Raw genomic sequence first — 18,961 nt, 5'->3', positions numbered from 1 at the left:
CTGGCTTTGAACAGAGACAAAATTTGCTTGCATTTGTCTTTAGCTGCCTGTGAAGATGTTCTTATTTTTATTGAAACTATATGCTTTGGTACATATTATGTTGCTGCTAAATGTATGTTAGACTAATTTTCTTGCTCTAGATATTTAATAAAAATAATGCAAAATTACATATTGATGTTAACTTTATTCAAAATGACGCTAAAAGCACAACTGGAATATGGTAACTAGTAATGTATAGCACATTTAATTTGTGAGGCTACAGGTTTACAGCAGAGCTGCATTCTGCAGTATGCTGAACGTAGAGTATAGAGCAAATACATTTGCAAGCATTGATACAATGTTCTTAAGAAAACAGAGTAAAGCATATTATTTCATTGCAAAACTGCTTTATACAGACAAGCCAATTATAGAAACTAGTTCAACAAAAGGTTTAGTGAATGTTCATCATAAGAGAAGCATACCATTGATAGTCTCTCCTAGCCTGGAGGCTGGAGATGCAAGAATGACTTTCTGTTCTATTTCGCCCACTCAGTTCTCTTCTATTTATATGAGAAAGACAGGAGATCAGCTAGAAATTACAACGTAACCTGTATTTTCAAGTGGCAGTTTTTGAGAAGTGAACATCAATAACATGTTGTAAGAGACTGTGAGACGATATGGGTTTATAGGGGCTTCTAGAGAACTTTTGTAATGGAGATGTGTTTCCTGACCGTAATCTTGAAATTTACATCGCCTGTTTAATCATCTTGTCTGTCTCTCTTCTGAAAAGGGATAGAAATGAATGTAGATATAGCAGGTTGTCCTGGTTTTGGCTGGGATAGAGTTAATTTTCTTCCTAGTAGCTGGTATAGTGCTGCGTTTTGGATTTAGCATGAGAATAATGTTGATAGCACACTGATGTTTTAGTTGTTGCTAAGCAGTGCTTATACTAAATCAAGGACTTTTCAGCTTCCCCTGCTCTGCTGGGTGCACAAGAAGCTGGGAGGGGGCACAGCCAGGACAGCTGACCCCAACTGGCCCAAGGGCTATTCCAGACCATATGGCGTCATGCTCAGTATAGAAACTGGGGGAGTTGGCCGGGGGGGAGCGATCGTTGCTCGGGGACGGGCTGGGCATGGGTCAGCGGGTGGTGAGCAATTGCATTGTGCATCACTTATTTTGTACATTCTTTAATCATCATCATCATTATTATTATTATTTTGTCTTCCTTTGCTGTCCTATTAACTGCTGTCCTATCTCAACCCCGATTTTTTTTTTTTTTTCCCCAATTCTCTCCCCCATCCCACCAGGGTGGCGGGGAGGGTGAGCGAGCGGCTGTGTGGTGCTTACTTGCAGGCTGGGGTTAAACCACGACACAGATCCATAACAAATAATAACGTATGGCTGGTTGCTCAACACATGTGTTTTCATCGGATTGTATTTGAGCATGAATGAGAGGGTTATTTATGCCTAGTCTAAAATAAATTTGCATTTATGAATTGGCAGAAACAGTTGTATTCTCTGGATGACTGTTAAAGTGCCTGGTACACCACCAAGGACTTCAGTGACTAAGCTGTCAGTGGATATTATTATTAAATCCTAAGGACTAAAAAGCCTCAAAGAACCTTGTTATAGTTTTATGAAGATTAGATTTTTGTCATCTTTACCTGAACTGGGTTTCACCTTACTCTGTGTGGAATCCTCTGATTTCTTAGTTTGCTCACAGAGTGAGTGTCTCTGAAGTATGAGTAGCCCTTAGGTTAAACATACCTTATTACTATAGTCTGAGCTTGGCCCTTGACCCTCACCCCTTCCCCCTGCCCAAGAAACTGCAGTTTTTCATCTAGCTTTAGATCATGAAGAAAAAGAAGGGCAAATTTCTACAGCAGAGCACCTTGCTTTGTTCGAGTAGCATGTTCTGAACGCATTGATTGTGGTCATTAAGCCAAAGAAAAAAGAGAAGTCATTGCAATAATACTGTGTATTTCAAAACATTACTTAAAATGTTCAATATGCATGTAAAGAATATGTAAGTGTATTATATTATTTCATGTTGTAATATCTTAGTGTGAGTAGAGGTGCTCCTCTGAAGTGAAAAATTATTAGAAAAGGCACTTTCTGACTGTGTAAAGAAGTTTATTTTAAAAATAAGAATACAGCTGCAAATAGACTGTCTGCCAGCCTCTCACAGAGGAACCAGGCATGTGACAGGGCTCCATACTGTAAAACAAAACAAAACAAAACACAGCAGAATGCATTCCATCATTTGAAAGAATGGGGCTTTTTTGCATTTATGTGTAATTTCAAAGTACAGTTAGGGAAAAGAATGCCTTGATTTGGCCAAAGGTGATAACCCAAAGATTAACATTTTTCTTCTTCCTTAAAGCTCTTGCACAGCAAGCAAAGGAAAAGAGATTTTCTGTGAATATATGAAATGTCACATGAGGCAAAACTTAAGATTTTCATTATATTTATCTAAATGATCTTTATACAAATTGGGAATAATTTATACCTAAAATAATAGGTAATAAAATTTTTGTTGTTTCTTCAGGTAATATCCATCATTTCAGAGAACTGGAGTAGTTTCAGAAAAAAAACAGCCAACAACAAACAAACGAAGAAAGCACTCTTTGTAGCTGCAGTTTTGGTGCACACACAATCTGAACATTTCAGTGCCTGCAAGAGGGAATGACAGATTGGCTCTTAAAGAACAACTGTATGTTAACTTTTCATTCTTTCTAGCCACACATGCAACCTCAAATTAAAGCTCCTGTATATCTGCATGCAGCCTGGGTAGGATATTTAAAAGCACTTCTCATTGGCCTTCATGTGTTCTGGTGGTTTCAGATGAACCTTTACAGTGGATTTAGTGGAAGCAGAAGCTTCCCAGAACAGTTAGTAAGCCTGACTACTTTTTACACTTGCTCTTTTATTTTACATTTCAACAAAAAAAGCCGAAATCTGGCCAAATAAAATAAATCTGCTTATTGGAAGTCAATTTTCGTAAAATAATCCCTTTAGTAAAATAACTACCAGAATACTTTGCACATATCAGAATGGTAAAATAAAGGTGATGCAGCTTTATATCAATATTAACATTTCATTGATATGGTCTCCCTGCACCTACAGATTTACTATAAAGCATGCTCATCACATATAACAGTTTTTTATCATCTAAATAATATTGTAAGAGCTTTCTAGACTCCAAGGTGTTGATTTTGGTGAGGGCCTTACTTTGTATAAAACTGTTTGCTTTTTCTAAAGTATCCTGTTTATGGGACCGTTGCCAAGAAGGGAGAGCTCAAGAAATCCCTGTAACACCTTTGGATGAAATGGACACTGAAAAAAAGTAAAGAGAAAGGATGAAGCCCATCAGTCCCCAGATGGGATTCCCTTCCCTTACATCTGAAAGAAAACATTGTCTTTCTGGAGGTAAGAATTAACTGCGTGCTACTTCTTTCCCATTCCATTTGAAATAGTAATACAGCCCTTTGACTTTTTACTTTGGCATATCTTCAGTTAGGTATACACTTTTTTAGCTTCTTTGAAAAATAACTTGTGTAACTCAGAGGTTTTCCTGGACATTATTTTTCAAAAATGGCACTAGGTTCTTAGAAGCTTTTTACTTAGAGTTGTTTGGGACTTGTTGAGGTTAATAAAAAAAAAGAGTCTGAAAGTATCAGGTAGTCACTTGTTTACTCTTCTTAGGCTGTTTGGGAAAAGCATATGATTTACTTTCTATTGGAGACTCTTTATATGTACGCCATGTTATACGTTAGCTGATGCCTAATATAGCATGTTAAAAAGCGAGTCTGTATTACTTTATCTCAGCTTCTAGATTCAGCAAATTAATTTTAATGCATGTCATGTAGACTATGAACCTTTAAGTGAAAGTACATTTCAGATACAGAAAAAAAATCAGGCTAGTAATTAGAACCCAACTTTCCTTGCATTGACAGCAGCCAAGTCATTTATTAAGTCAATGTAGCAAAGTAACACGGCAACATCACACTTGATTGAAATCTTGGCCAAGTCTGACAGATGTTTTCAACTCATTGTCAATCTCAAGTATGTTTTAATGAGTTTCAAGTGGCTGGAGCTCCCCTCTGCAGATGCCACTGTTACTGAAACCGTGAAAAGAATCTTTAGGGCAATGACAGCATGGAAAATTCTTTTGAGTAAGTGGCATGTCAGAAGAAATCCTAACTAGCAGCACAAGAGCTGTTCCTGAGGATGATCCTCACCTTTTGAGTATGTTGAGCTTGTGCAAAATCAGTTAGGGGTTTAGGTGAATACCCCAAATTCTCCAAGCATTTGATTCTCGAAAATAAAGGTGACATTTTGGAAGAGAGAATTATTCCATGGTTACTGATTATTCCTGTTTCCACATTACCCAGAAAAAAAAGTGTGGAGCAATCAATTTTTCTGCTTACAGTTCTGGGCCTGGCTAGGAGTCAGAAGAACAAAAGCATATCAGAATAGAAACAACAACAAATATTTTATATTGGGCTGAGCAGAAATGATGGTGACTCTTTAACTGCAGTAGTATGATAGATTCAAACTGGATCAAATACAAAGCTGCTGATTGTAGCACTTATCTAGTTGGACAGTGGTTGTGCACTGCAGAGCAGATAAGTGGGATGACTGAGAAAAAGAGACTGAGATACAAGGGATGCCTAAGGTGGCAGTCCATTTAATTCTTCAGTTTGATAAGGTTTATTAAGTTCTTTGCTGGGCAACAGACCAAACTGATGTAAAATGAATTTTGGGCAAACCAAGTTTTGGTAGGTTGCCATATGAATAACGTAGACCTACCTAAAAATTGGTGAAGTGTCAAGTGACTGATTGAGACTTTTCATGACAATGTTCTCTTCATTTTCCATCTGCCCAAATGAATCTGTTTGCTTGTTCTTCCTAGCTCTTTCTTCTTTTTATGCACAACATTTGCAATGTTAGAAGTCTAGTATGTACTAGAATACATTTTAATATTTAGATGTATTTAGAATTGAATAAAGTGACAAGAAACCAGTTAATATGGAGAATGGATAAGTTCTTTTCATCCTACTTAAAAAATTAGACAAGAGCAGTTTTATCCCTGAGTGGATGATAAATTCTGAACACAACTCATCATTATCTTCATTGGTCAGTTGGATGTAAGCAGCATTATGTCATTTAACTTATTTGTTAACAGCTGGACTGAAACACTGTTAAATTCCACAGTGAAGGGAAGTCTCAATATTTCAAGCTTAATCATACTAAAAATCATCCTGAACCAAAAACATGTCCTGGAAATTTGTCCTTTGGAAGTTTATTACTTTATCTGTCCATCACAGTAATAACTAAATTAATATATGTAGTTTTGAAATCAAAACTTTGTGGTTCAAGCACAAAGTTGGGTGGGTTTGTTTTTTTTTTTTTGGGGGGGTATAGTTTTTTGTTTATCCTTCGTTTTTTATCACCTTAGGAACCCAAGTGGGAGGTGAAAAACTCTCTTGATAGACAGAAGAAAATGTTTTGGAAGTATGAAGCTGTAGACTCTTTGTTAACATATTCTTTGATGACATATTTGTCAACATATTCTTTGTTGAAGCAGCATGTCAAATGGAGTTCAGTATTGCCCAATGTATAAAATTCAATTTTATGTAATGCTTGCTTGGAATTGAGCATGTTCCAAAACATCCTTTTAAAATGTAAATAACCTACTAAGTGTGCTAACTGAAAGCTTTGCCTGCTTTAATGACTCTGTATAATGTCAGGGCAAGAAAGACGGAATTAGCTGTGAAGAGAAACTGGCCAGAACATTTTCTGGTTTTAGGTTTTTTTGCTTTAAAAATCACACCATCTTTTATCTCTGGTTTACAATAGTTCCTGAATAAAATAATTTTTCAAAATCTTTTGCTGATACTAAAAACACACTAAAGCACTTTTTGAGACCCTATTTGAGTAAATGTCTGGGATGTACATAAAGTGGTAGTATATAGAAATTCAGAAGGAAACAACCCATACAGAAAAGACTTGGAAATGGGTTCTAGGTCTCCACATATATCAAGGAGAACTTGAATTTATCAAGGAATTTATTTTAGATTCTTAAATAACTAAACCGTGTTAGTATAGAAGGATATAATTTCTGAAATTATTTTATTTATTATTAGGTGATTTAACGTACAGATGCTTTTGGGACACCTATGAAAGTAAGGGCTTCCTTCTAATGAAAGGGTTTATTTGGCATATGTAAGAAGCAAAGGATTCACACTTTAATTATGTTTTGCACTGGTATCTGAATTTCATGTCTTGAAAAAATATGTTAAAAGTAGTGTTTCTGAATGATGAATCCAGAATTCCCTCTACAGCAGGGTCTAATGGACTCACCTGCCCAGAAAAGTATGCTTGCCTTAATCTCTGAGAACTGCATGGAAAACAACAATCAAAACCGATTTTGTGCTAACAAGTGCTCATCTCTGTTCTTTCAGAGTTTGAGTTAGGTGCTCCAATCCAGCATCACTGGAACTTGTACTTCTATCTCACTGCAGTACATGTGAAAATATAAGCCTTAAAACAGCTCTTAGAAAAATTCTTTGACAAGCAGAGAAACAAGTGAGATATCATAATTTCATTGACAAAACTGTTGCTCAAACCAACATCTTCAGGGATTTGGCCATTTGGCTGTTGCTTATGTCAAGCTTGTTGAAACTACGTAACTCCTTTTCGGGCCTTTCTTCTTCTTCCAGCTTTACTGTTATCATCTGATGCACACCCTATGGATGGCTGGGGAACATGAGAATGAGCAGTAGATGACCAGAGGTACTACATAAATCTATGAGACTTCCTTGCAGCCAATTACAATGGAGAAAATAAGTGAGTGCTGAAGTGGTTGTAGCGGGTTTGGAGGCGAGAGGACAAAGAGGGAAGAACTGTGATGTTTGGAGCAATTTTCTCGGTGCAATTGTGTGTACATAAAGCATGAAATGAAGCAAGTATGTATGTGTGTGTTCCACTTTCAAGGCTGTGGCTATCACGCTGGACTGTACAATGGGAAATTTTCCTGGCAGTGTGTCAAACCAAAGCTATGCTGATATGCTACTGTATAGTAATTAGTATCACCATTCTTAGGTAATCACAACCTGTCACAATCAAGTACACAACTTATTTACTTAACTTCAGTCCAAAGAAGAAAGGACAAATTTCCAACATTTTAAATCTGTTCCACTGTTCTCTTCATCTGTTCAAATTCCGTTAAGGTTACTGGAAAGTGTGTGTAAAAAATAAGCAAAGTTAACTTGCATTTTCACTACCTTAGTTCAAGAACAGGATATTCTGATTCAGTTACTGTGAAAGTAGATCTCTGAGAAATCCAGCATTAGAGATCTGGGTTCATGTTTTCATTGGAATAAACCAGACTTTGGATTTCAACTTATAAGAATGAAAATCAGGCATTTGCTTGAGAAGGCTCTGGTGCCTCTGAAACACATGTGCTGATTAGTACCCGTGTGTCACCAGCTGGAACTACTTAAGCTAGAGGGCACTTTGTATTCTTCCCCTCTCCATCAGTAATTGGCAAGTATATTTTCTGCCTACAATCAATTGCTTTTATATTCTGAGTAATATTTCTAAGTAAGAAGAAATATTACAGCAGCTAGAGAAGCTATTGATTTTAGGCAGAAAATGCCCTTTCCAAATGCCACTCCAAATGACTGAAATACAAAGAAAATCTGTGACATCACTAACATGGCCAATAAACCTGTCACTTGGCAAACCAAGGAATGAACACAAGTAAATGCGGTTCTTAATTTAGGTTCCGTATGAACCATGACATATAGACAAGGGAAGGATCAGATGGGGGCATCACATGCAAAGACCAGTCTGTTGAGCTAGTAAGTGAAAAAAGCCCAGATGTATATTGTATGAGAGCATCAGATGCTCTGTTTTGTTTTAGGAGAGAGATTGGAATAGCAAATATAACTTTCGCTGTCCTGAAGACCAAAAAGAGGTTAACAGTGCTCTTGCAGCCCACGGACAAGTATGCGTGTTGTGGTACAGTTCTAGATTCACAGATGATGTGGTTTCAGTCCTTGGTGTATTCACCTAGATGGCAGCCATCATGCAGAAATATCAAGATAAGTCTTTTAATAGATGTTTTTGTTCTGTAAGTCTTTATGTTATGGGGTTGCATTTGCAGGGGTCTTTCTGACTACCATGATCTGTATCTCCAATGATCCTTGTCAAGAATTTATTATTTTAGCTACTATTGGAAATGCAGAATGGAGAATAATGGAAGCAACTATCTTGGAGGTAATGTATCCAGTTGAGACCCTGCTCAGTTTAGTAGAGATCAAGAGAAGAGCCAATACGGTCTTCCAGTTACCTTTTTCATTGTTAAGTGCTTCAGTCATCTGTCCGGTTATAATGTATCTGTGTTATCATCCTGAAGAACTACATAGAATTTTTTTTTGTTTAGAAATTGTGCTCTGTGAAAGTTCTGGCAAAAGAAGAGGAGTGGGAGGAATTATTCCCATTTTTTTTTCTTCTGAAATATGAAAGGTTTTTGATCATCTTTTTGTGCTTGAGGAAAAAAGTTGCTTCCTAAGCTGAGGGACCAGCAGGTTCCAGACTAGTGATCTTAACTCTTTAGCCCCTCCCCTCTTTTTAAAAATTGCTGCTTCTTGAATTTTATAGTAGGGAGATCCATGAGCACCAGCCTGGTTTCCCTCTCTTCAGGTGGCACTGTGCTCTTGCTGAATATTTTATGAGTGATAAACAGAAATACACTAAGGATATTCAGTGAAGGAACTGCTGCATCAACCCCTGTCCATTCAGAGGAGTGAGAGAATAAATTGTGAATTTTGAGTCTCCTCTGTAATTTTAGCAAATCTCCCTGAGATGAGGTGCTTGGCAAAGATATGTTTCATTCATTGTCTCTGTTTTAGTTACTTGTGCATTTTATAAGATGGTCTTCAGTGTCACAAAGAGCATGGTTCTTCATGGTGCATTTTCTACACCTCCTTTCCAAGTTAATGTTAACAAACGTAACAAAAAACAGCCAGCACGTATATAGCATAGTATTATGTGTACTTTTTACCCAGACTGAAGCAAACTCGCATCATTTCATTTTTAAGTGCCCTCTAAGGTCACTGGGACTTCCAGGTTTCCTATGTCACTGGAGATCTGCATTGTTGTTGTCAGAGAGCACTAGTCTTTTTATTGCAACAGTACCACGTCTTAACGAACTGCCTCCAGAAGTCAAGGGGATTTAAGTCAACTGTTCCATCCAAAACCACCTTGGAATGTTGCCTGTGCAAGGCCTTTTTGGGCAGAACAGTGACTTTTACCCCCTTTACCGCTGGAGGCTGAAGGAGCTGCCTGTCCCTCCCCAGAGAGCATGTATCTAGGGTCACAAAGTTGTGAATTAGTGCAGTAGCTGGGTTAATACATCCCTTCTGATATGCGTTATTGAGTACCATCGTAGTTGTATACTGTGTCACTTCTTTGCACTGAAGTCACCGTAATTTTTTTTGTTTGACTGTATCTTTGTCTTCATAAATTTTCAAATTCTCTGTTTCTTTGATATCAGCTTCCAGCATTATAAGCATTCTTATTCTCAATGTTCTGTTAAATTAAATGTCAACAGGTGATGACTCATGCTTCACTAGTGCAATCTTTCACTTTATCATGCAAGATGTGCATTTTTTTACTCCAAAATTTAGTATTTAGTGACACTATTGAGGATTGTTATGAATTTATGGCTTCATGCCCAAACCTTCTGTACTTCTCTGAATAAAATGTAAACTCTAAACTGCAGCCTACTGCCAGATGTTACTGTAAATTTTATTCTGTGATGTAAATCCAAATTCCACAAAAAATCTGTTGCTATGTCAGCTCTAGTATCTTCTTCATGAACAGCAAAGGTGGAATTTCTAGTTAGCATTGTCTGCACAGGTGGCACTAGATGATTGGCATGGGAAGATGGAGCATCCATGAGCAACGATGTTGTTTTGTGATCCGTAAATGCTAGCAGGACTCTTGTGAGACTGAGCAACCAGGTAGTTAGCAGAGCTGGGTGGCTGCTCTGTTTGCTTCTGAGCAACCTCAGTGTGCCTGCTCCTGTGCTAGGCAAAGATCCTGTCCTCTAATGAGATGAACATTTCAGGTTTAGTTTTATTTTAGTCTTTAATCTGAGGCTGTTTTTTAAGAAGCCATGAGCTGCTGCAGATGCGAATGGCTTTAGGCATCTCATTAGAATCCCTTTTCAGTTTCCCACAGGTGGCTCCATGCTGTACTAAAACAACATGGGTACCTCTTACTGTGGAGTGTGTTTAAAGTTAGCTTGAAGGATCTGCCAGTCTAGAATTTAAAAAGTATGTCAACAGAGGAAGCCAGGCCCCCAGATATTAAACAGACTCAAAATACTGAGTGTTAAAGAAGTGAAATAGCCTGCCTTTCTTCTTTGGCTTTAAGTAATAGGCTCTTTGGAATGAGGTTAAAGTAACTCACTCAATATGGTAAGAACCTGTATATGACATTTCTTGCACCACAACCTTTGTTTGAAGCAGGAGGCTGATGAGCATTTGAATATGTGACCATCTTGCATGTGTAGGTTTTGGAGCTAAGAATTAATGATGTTTTATAACCTCAGTGGAGAGAGGCTTCAGTGGGCTGTGCTGAAAAACCCTCGTTTGATATTTGAAAATGGAACAGCCAAAGAAAGATTTTAAAAAAATTTGCTACAGGCTTCATCTTGCAGGCTTTCATAAAAAGGTGAGATGAAAGACAGCAGATGGATTTATCTTTTTACTTAGCAGCAAAACTACGAATCAGCTTCATATAAACAGATCTCTCAGCCAAATATAGCTTGACAGTAATTCTATAAGATTCATCAAGTCAAGGGAAGTGATTAGGTCTGATGCCATGAAATAATGTGAAGTAGGATATCTCATATGATTTCAATATTTCAGACGTGAGTCCATTAAATACAACTTTCTGATGAAAATGCTACACTGTGTTGCAACAATTTTCATCTTATTGTATTCTTTAGAATGCTGCATAATTCTTACACCTTTCAAATTCTCATTTCCAGTAATATTAAGCATTACTGAAACAATTTCCAGAGTGCAGATAATACTGTGACTTTCAACTTTTGTAAAATGGCAAAGGTGAATTTTTTAAGATTTTAAAACAGTTTTCTTGGATATTAGTCTAACGGGTATGTTTTACACATTCAGGCTGACAATATAATAGAGTCTTAAGCTGCAAAAGCTCCAGACAAAGCACATAGTGTAAGCTATTTAATGCGATGCACCACAGTCTTGCTTTCTTCGTTTTGTAATACCCAAAGGTGGGTCTGCACTGCCGTGAAATAAACTGAGGCATTTCCTGTTGCATCAAGGCTCTCAGATATAATTTATTCTAATGAACGCTGTCTAAGCTTCTAAAATGGCAAATTTCTACTTAATAACTTCTGAAAAAGCATGTTAAAATGTGCTTAAGTTCTCATGCAGTAAGTCATGTAGGCTCCTAACTCTCATTGACTTAGTAGGAATCAGATGCCTAAAATGCCTTTGTAGCTTTGACTTAACCTCTCTTACAGGATTTCACTACATATAGAATCCAGTAATAATGATTTACATAAGTCCTGTTTTTATAAGTGACTTAAAATCAATTTGAAAAAAAATATTTAGATGTCTTATAATAAATTTGCCTTCTCAAAATCACATAGGTACCTAAATCCTGTTGATTTTACTGGAAGTTAGGTAGCTAAATGCCTTCTGGATATGTTTACTTTTAGATTTTTCACATTAGTTATCAGTATATATTCAATAAGGGATGTGTGGAAGTGTTCTATTGCTTTGCTTACTTGTATCTTTCTCTTGTACTGTTTAAAGCACAGTGTATTTTTTTGGAAACATTTACAAGGTTTGTGTACTGTTTGATTCAGCTGTCATATGTCTTTGAAATGGTTAATGGATAACCCAAAGCACAGCACCAGAAGGGGATGTCCTTGTTGATGAGTCTGGAAGATCAGATCTGAACATGCAGCGTTGGGGAGTTGTGCTGCAAAATCTCATTTACACAAACAGATGGCAGGCAGAGATGGCTTGTGCACAAGAAGAGTACTGGGCAAGCCAAGGAAAGAACTGGCACTATAGCCTACAGAAATTAAGCTAGTTGTTAGAGTGCACAAACTCAGCAATCTGAGAAGTGCACAGTTGTAGGGGCTCTACCAGGCCTGTGTAAAGGTGGGTTTTGCTGATATTACATTGCTAAATCATGACTGTCCAACTTGAGGCTAATGACTGTGATTTAACAGGAAAGAAAAGGGTACCAAACCTGCCAGGTTCTCTGTAATTACACTGATCTCAAGCAGAGTGATGTCTTTCCTAGCTGTACTGAAGAATAAAAATCCAGAAGTTCTATAACGAGTATGAAATTTGTGAGCAAATGAATTGCATTAGTGATGTTGGCAGTGTCTTATGGAAGAGAATGATTAATAACAATCCTTCTTAGTGACCTCTTTCCCACTGCAAAAGAGCCTAAGTATATTTTTTAAGGGCAGGTTTAAAGCAAATTTCTCTGAGCCAGCTTCCAAACCAAGCATTTAGGGGAATGGTATTTTTCGAAGCAGATATCTCAGGTTAGATATCTAACTGTGTTGTTAGGCCCTTAATTGGAGTTCTCTTCTATAAGGGCTCCTGGGTGACTGCAGGAGTCACTCTGCTGGGAGCTCTTTGTAAAGCTAGGTGTAAGTGGCTCAATTTTCAGGCTTCACCTCTGCGAAAGAAGTCCTGCGCAATACGTAATGGATTAAATCCACTGAGCTCTGTTTAATAGGGTTCTAGGGACCTTCTTTAAGATCTTATAAAATTCTGGTAAAGAGTGAGAGAAAGCAAAATGCAAGAAAGAATGTAGCTTCCTTTGAATTCTTCCACATCAATTCACTGTTTTCAGAGTGGATTGCTTTAATGGCTTTATTTGGAGATGTTCCTAAGGATAACAGTGAAATGGGTTGCAGAATGTCTGCTTACTCTACCAGAAGGGTCTGTACTAATGTTTTTGCTGTTGGGTACAATTAAATAATCTGTTCAGAGTTTATCAGTTCTCTGGGCATTGTGTATTTATAAATCAGACAAGAGAGCTGCCTTCATGCTCGTGAGATGGTATTTCGTTAGAAGAGTGAGGGCTCAGCCATCTTGGGTTCCCATATATGTGTTGACTGGGCTGTAGAAAGTTGTTAAAATGACAGTCCCTAGATACGTCTAGTTGAAAGGTTCATTCAACTTACTGTGGGGCCTTTGACTCTGAAATGTGCAGTGTTGCTTGCCCTAAGAAGGAAGAAAAGGCAAAGGCAATTGCCATAAACTTGAATGCAGTATTAGGGTTGCACAGTTAAAATCACAGTAATATTAATGTTAAGGCTTTGATCAAAAGTTCATCTATGTATTTTACTCTGTTGATTGTTGTTAAAAGCACGCTTGGTACATTACTATGTAGTCAATGGCCAGCATAGTAATGAATACTGAATGCACCGTATAGATATGCTTCAAGTTTAAATTTTAGAAAATGTCCCAAATAATTTCTTTTAGAAGAAATCATGGCAGTTGTGGGTGAGCTTTGGTTTTTCTGGAGCATATTATGGGATACTTAATCCTGTGGTACACTGCTTAGCAATCCCATAATACTTCACTGCTTACGTTAAGTCTGCCTAAAGTCAGTCCTGGGCATGCTTAGAGCACTGCTGCATTCAGGGACTAAGATGTAAAGTTTAATGACAGCAGCAGCAGGAAAAGGGATACGTGCTTGGGTAACGTAACTCCTGCAAAGAAGGAAAGAACATAACAAATATGAAAAGGGGGAAGATCTTGGAGGCTATCGTGTACATTTTTCATTTAAGTCTAATGAATAATGCTAAAAGGAGACTGAGGCACTGAGCTTGTGTACTTCCCATGGAATAAGAAAGGCTGTTATTGAAAGAAATGCTATTGGCTACAGTAGGTAATGTATCCCAGCTCAGTAACATTAAATAAATCATATGCTTGCCTGATACACAGAGAAATAAGTAGGGGAAAGAGCTTCCGGAGAACTTGCACTACATAGTTAACAATGTTTTTATTTTATTAATCAGAAAACCACCCTTCTTTTCTACTCTTTAAAAATTATCTTACTAGCTAAACTCAGTCTCAAAATTTAAGTTTTAAAATTTTGTTTTTAAATTTAAGCCTGCCTTTGATAGAAGATAGTCTATACACTAAACTTAGCAAGAAAGGAATAGACTACACCCTAGTTTCAAGCTAATAACTTGTTTCACCCAGCAATTAATAGCTTAGTGCTGTAGTGGGACAGAAATGGCCTTCAGGTGAAACTAATGAGTGCTCCTTACAAAAGGGAGGCTGCCAGGTGCTTTCAGTAGTTGTATATGAGGAAGAAAGGCTTAGAAGTTTTTTTTCATTTTCTGTTTTCCTCCTCTGTGCCTAGAGGTTTTGCTTTTGTCTCTGGGGAAGGAGGTATGTTTGCTCTTGTAGAGGCAGAAGGGTATTCTGTGCAACAGAGCTCTTTTAGTAGTTTTCACAGTGAAAAATGCTACAGGACTTGTTGAGCTCCAGACCATCTGACTGTGAAAGTATGTTTCCTCTGGGTGTGGAGCTGGGCAACTGCCTATGGTACAACAAATGTTTGTGCTGGTTCCTCTTATTACTGTTGATTTAGAGGTATGGTGATTTCCCAGTCTTGATTAAGAAGTGGTGTAGTGAACAACTTGGTTTTCTCATCTTTGGCAATCTTGTAGTGTCCAAAATAATGCTGTGATGATGAGCTGAGTATTGCTAGAGGAGAAATCCTCATAGTACTGTAAATATTTTTTTTTTCCTTAAAAATGAGCAGACTTCTAACAAAGCTTGTCACTGGAAAGTGTTACCTTCTTCTAGTTGAATTGTTTAGTGTGGTGCTTACTTTAAAATAACCAGAGCTTTAGTATTTACTTATGTAGGACTTGATTCAGCAAGAAGAAGTGCTAAAATCTTTTTTTTAATGTTTAAAGCCTTTTAGTCACTGTAATGCAATGGGTAACTGTCTTAAAATTTGCAAAGCATAAGTACTAATTGTTATTCCAGTAAAACAGTAATAGACAGTGCTGCTTCACAGACCAATTTTAGTCCTTTTTTTCTCCTGTTTCTCCTTTCTGTAAGGAGATTTTAGTGGTGATGGCTATAAGGCTTCCCATAATAGAACAAAATTGGTATTGTAGAAATTGCTTGCTGGACAAGGGTCTAATGTCTTTGATAGTATATGTCAAGTAGACTTGGGTAAAGCTTGCTTAAGAAGCTGGTCTTGGAACTTACTAGAACTTCAGCTTTCTATTATTTCTCTCTGTACTCTCTCATGGTGCTGTGTGCCATTGAGCTTCTAACACAGTAAATGCGTGCAGGTGCTCTGACCCTTCTGGGTTCCAGGAAACAGCCAGTTACCTGGGAAGACTTTAAGTGAAATCAGGAGCTAGTCATGAGTCTTGTAGTGGCTGTTATATAGATAAGTCAAGTAAATGAAGAGAGACTTTGGGGCAAGGATATTATTTTATGACTCAAAATATCTCACAGAAAGCCTTAATGCTTTCCATATTTTGTACTGAGGAGTGAACTGATCCCATGAACTCAGATATATGTGTGTAACTACTTGAAGATATCTGTTCTTTGTTGGTTTATGATGTTATGGAAGACTATATTCAAACCATGATGTTAATAGTTAATGATGTCATGAGTGAAAACGAGGTCTTTCAGCCAAGACTGGGAAATATTTGAAAAATGAATCCAAATTTAACAAGTTACTCAGTGAAGCAATCTTCTTGCTTTGTGGTGTAGCTATAAAACAGCTTAAACAACTAATGCTGCAATTTTTTTTTTAAATACCTTCAATAGTACTTAGAAATGTAGGAGAAAAGATTTGTCACTTTCAGAAGGTTTGAGACCTAAATGAGTGACAAATGATCTTAGTAGAGATTATAAAAGAATAATTCATGGTGCAATAAGCTGAAACGAATCTGTATGGCAGGTTGCAAATGCATTTATGAAACTTTCTTTCATCTTCAGGAGAAAGTCTTTCATGCTGTTCTGAATATGGATGATGATTATTTGGAGCGATCTATTTTGTTGAAATTTTAACTATGCTTTTAGGTTTGGTGGGTTTTTTTGTTTGTTTTTGTTTGTTTGTTTTTTTTTAAATATGCAGTATAATCACTAAATTAATTTCTCTGCCAAGTGGGTAAGGATTCTTATGAATCTTATTTCTACACATGCCATAATAATTTTCTGGTCAAAGGTCAAAGATGATGATCATTAGTTAAAAGAGTCTTTAAGACTTTGTGAATTCCAGATCATGCGAACAGTAAATGAGGAAGCGTTGGTAGTTGTCAGTGAATTCTTGGCACTACAATCTATTGTCCTGGACTTATATTGCCATAGATATCTGCTGAAGTGTAAATTACGTATTTGATTCAATACTACCTAACGGTCTTTTGTGACTGAAAAGATAAACAGTTGTGCTGATAGTAAATTGTATGGTACACATTGATCTCTAATAACCCACAATTGTAAAACTATGCTAATGATTTATCTTCTTTCTGAAATATAGAAACCAGATTTTTGAATACCTGTTTTGCAGCACAGTGACTTTTCAATACCAGGGAGTGGATTACCTACCTTTACTGTTTTTTATTCTCATGCTTTACTCTCCAGTTGTCGTAGAAGAATGTGCTCCCATTCATACATACCCTGCAGTAATCTGTTAATAACAAAGCCAGAAACTATGCTTGCCATTGGTTTACTATTTTGTGTGAAAGTAGTTGTTGACTGCATGCACAGCTGCTGCCTAAAATGATATTTTTTTGGCAATCTGACAATGCTTGAATACTTGACTCCTTAAGTAGTATTGAGGCCCTCAGGGCCCTGCTGTATTCCTACAGAAATGCTAGAAATCAGCCAACTTTTGAATACTGAGAATATGGTTAAGCGTGCCCACGTTGTCTTCTATCAGCTCTTTCGTTTAGGGATGTTTAATACTGCTCAAATAGTGTTTTCAAAACTCCTCCTAGTAAAATCATAATCCAGAAATGGGTTAACATGTCTTGCTGTGGAAGGTACCGTCAAAAATTAAATAAGATCTTTCATGTGTTTCTGGTGATAGGGTCACAAACTAATTCATGTGAATGAGAAAATGTGCTGGTCTAGCAATGTGGTGATCTGTCAAGATTTATTTGCTGTCAAATTTTACTCAGAATATGCGTGTGTATATATATGTATTTTTAAAAATGCATTTCTTCTTCTATTCATATTTCCTGAACATAAAGCATTTATTAACAGACACTGAAAGGAAGCTAAAAACAAATAGGTCTTTTCAGCTATTTACTTCCCCTTGTGGTTCTGCTGACTGTTCATTTGTATCTGCTCGTGAAACTTCAAAACTTCACACCGTTTGCTTGAGAGAAATAGACTAATATATTGATCTATGGTATTTTTATAAAGTTGCCTTTTCTACAGCACTTTATTTTTTCGCTTTTTAAAAACTGTATGTTGAGGTCTTACTTTAATTGTGGGTGTGCTAAGAGGACATAAGCTGAGCAGGGTGGAATGAGAAAGATGTCCCTTTATTTCTGAGTGAGTGCCGTGTACTCAAGTTATCATCTTGATATTGCCTAGCTGATAGTGTGCATTAAATCAAAAGGGAAGAAAACTTTGAGAAAGTATGTGTGAAGAATATTCACAGCCAGTCATTAGTATTAGGAAAAATCAGCTATTTACTACAAGTCTGGTTAACAGGTCTATTTCTTGAAGGTCATTCTTTGGTTTCCATTGACTTACTATAACACATTCAGAAGAAAGGTCTAGTCTAATGTATTAACTCTTTTGGAAAAGAGAGAAGCCTATTTAGTTAGCATAAAGGAAACAGAACAGTGTAGAGAGTTTTACATACGATAGGAGCTTGAAAGTGTCTAGTTTTGCTGCTACTTTCGCATCTCTGTTGAAGTATAAGGTAGCTTAAAAAAAAAAAATCAATCGACTTATGTCTCTGGGGAAATCAATATGTTGAAAGTAGATGACAATGAAATCTGCAGACTGACAGATATTTTTGCTCAGCAGAGGGCTTTAGAGCGAGGAGGTGCAAGAACTTAAAAAGAAGCCAGCATGTCTCCCTCCCCACATGGCGTTATGAAAGAAAGTAGGATAATTTTGAAGTGGCCTACAGTCGTAACTGTATGATATATCTCAACAGATTGAGATGTCACACAGTGGCTCTGCTGAATATAAATTGTCAACATTGCGTGTAATTCTTTGCCTTTTCTTGGAGCACGTAGTGCAAAAATGAGATGGCTAGGTGTCTAAATCACATAAATGACTATTTTGTCTGTCACTGTTATAGATAAAAGCCAATAACAACAAATAAAAGAAATGACCTGAAATAGAAATTTAAATCAAATAACTTACCACTTTTGTATCTCTACTGATGACATTTATTAAGAGAGCTCTAATAGCAACATGCAGCAACTTATTGAAGCATGCTTTCACAGCAGTACAGTAGGGAATGCCTTGCCTTAGTCCCATTACTGCTACCAGAATTTAAGGTATTATTCTGTACCCATTATTTTGGCAATTTTACCCCATAGAGTCTTAAGCACTTGAGGAACAGAAGGATGTCTGGCAACTGTAGCCTGAGAAATGAGAACTGACAAAGTAAAGTGTCCAGCTGCCAGACAGAACTTTCTCTCAAAAAAATGGATATTCTGTGTTGCTGCTCAAAGATAGGATTCTGTCCCTCGAATTTGAGCTTTCTTTGAGCAGATATTTTTCTTAGCAGGTGTGTGCTACCCAGAGAAATTAAGTTGTAATCACACTTCAGAGACCTTATATCTGCTGGTTAACAAGTGAAAGTTAAGTGAAAAGTTTTTACTTCTTGTACAGTTTTTAAAAGTTGGAGAAGTGAAGTGAAAGTATTTGGTTTTCTTTGC

This window comes from Ciconia boyciana, chromosome 5 (genome assembly GCF_034638445.1).
Source record: "Ciconia boyciana chromosome 5, ASM3463844v1, whole genome shotgun sequence".
Lineage (NCBI taxonomy): Eukaryota > Metazoa > Chordata > Aves > Ciconiiformes > Ciconiidae > Ciconia > Ciconia boyciana.
This window is presented reverse-complemented; position numbering follows the sequence as displayed.